The sequence below is a fragment of the Pteropus vampyrus genome, unplaced genomic scaffold (genome assembly GCF_000151845.1).
Source record: "Pteropus vampyrus isolate Shadow unplaced genomic scaffold, Pvam_2.0 Scaffold19304, whole genome shotgun sequence".
In the NCBI taxonomy this organism is placed as follows: Eukaryota; Metazoa; Chordata; class Mammalia; order Chiroptera; family Pteropodidae; genus Pteropus; species Pteropus vampyrus.
The window spans coordinates 1-1,421 of NW_011908085.1; the positions used below are offsets into that span (position 1 = coordinate 1).

The window sequence follows — 1,421 nt, forward strand, 5'->3', positions numbered from 1 at the left end:
GCTGAGTGAAATAAATCAGACAGAGAAAGATAGATACCATATGATTTCATTTATATGTGGTATCCAAGGAACAAAAAGAACAAACTAATCAAAAACAGACTCACAAATATAGTGGACAATTTGGTGATGGACAGAGGAGAGGAGGGTTGGGAGGCTGGGAGAATGGGGTGAAGGGTTAAAGAAGTACAAATGAGTAGTTGATAGTTGGGCACGGGGAGCATAGAAGAGGAAATGCAGTTAGCATTAATATGATGGCTAAGTGGACGGCCAGGGGAGGGAGGGAGCAACTGGGGGGATCGTTTTATGAACATTATAGATATCTAACCAATGTACTTTATACTTGAAACTAATTTAAATAAATAAATATTTTCAAAAAAAATCTCAGAATTGTTCCTCTCCACAGAAATCCTTAGTAAAAGGCGAAAGATTTATACAATCTGAAGAGAAACCAGAATATTGTGTTTTTTTCCTGATGCTTTTCATTATCACAGAATATGTCACTTGTAATGTGTGCTAAGAGGAAATGAAGGGTGAAGGGAGAAGAAGCCAAACTGAGAAAAACTAGATGGTCATTTCACTTCTCTTTTTTTTGTCCTTATCCATAGCCAAGATCATCATGAATTTTCTGAAGAGAGTAACAAAATCTAAGAAGAGGTCAACTCAGTGCCAGATAAAATCCTTATCTTCATTTTCGGCCTTTTCAATAATGAGTTGAGCATCAAAAAAAGACAAAGCTACACGTGACCAATAACCCCACATACAGGTTTGCCTGGAAAAGCCAAATGGATCCAAATAAAAGATTCCCCAGGGAAGACAAGAGCATCAGGCTTATGGCTGACATCAAGATATCTCTCAGAGAAAGGTAGCTATGGTGCCTGGTAGAGTGCACTCAGGGTGACGACCATTGCTGTGCCCATGAGGTAGTGAGAAAGATGCTGTTAAGGTAAAGACCATTAGATCAAGGCCTGGGGTTGATGGCAACATGCAACTCTAAAGCAGATCCCAGGCCAACTCCTATAAGGAAAGTATATCTAACAAGAAGTCCCGGTCTTTTTGCTCAGTTTCATGGCTATGAGGTGTTGCCATCAGCTTAATCATCAACTCCAGGGAGCCCAAGGCAGAGAGCAGACCAGCCTGAATGAAATGAGTCACTCCATGGACATAGGCCCCCACAGCTGCCACAAACACACAAAGGGTAGAGCTGGCATAGACTTTCTCCAGGTGCTGCTGTGTCGAGGGGGTTATGTGGGAAAATTTTAAGAGCACATTGAAGTTGATCTTCCAGTCAAATATGTTCATGATGTCAGAGTCTGTGGGATACAGCCTCCGCTCTCAATTTTTTCATTAGTTCTGTTCTTAAGGATGGATACAGGGAGAAGCTAGAGAACTACTAAAGCTGTTGCTCTCATCTCTAAGTCATG

General features: G+C 41.2%; 1 non-coding gene and 1 pseudogene across 1 annotated transcript; both read right to left on the minus strand.

Annotated features, from left to right (window-relative positions):
• Positions 1-337: 337 nt before the first annotated feature.
• LOC111735212 lies at positions 338-457 on the minus strand. The gene has a single exon (XR_002778719.1). It is a non-coding gene; the product is annotated as a U5 spliceosomal RNA (small nuclear RNA).
• A 67-nt stretch (positions 458-524) lies between these two features.
• LOC105310972 lies at positions 525-1,327 on the minus strand (annotated as a pseudogene).
• Positions 1,328-1,421: the final 94 nt, after the last annotated feature.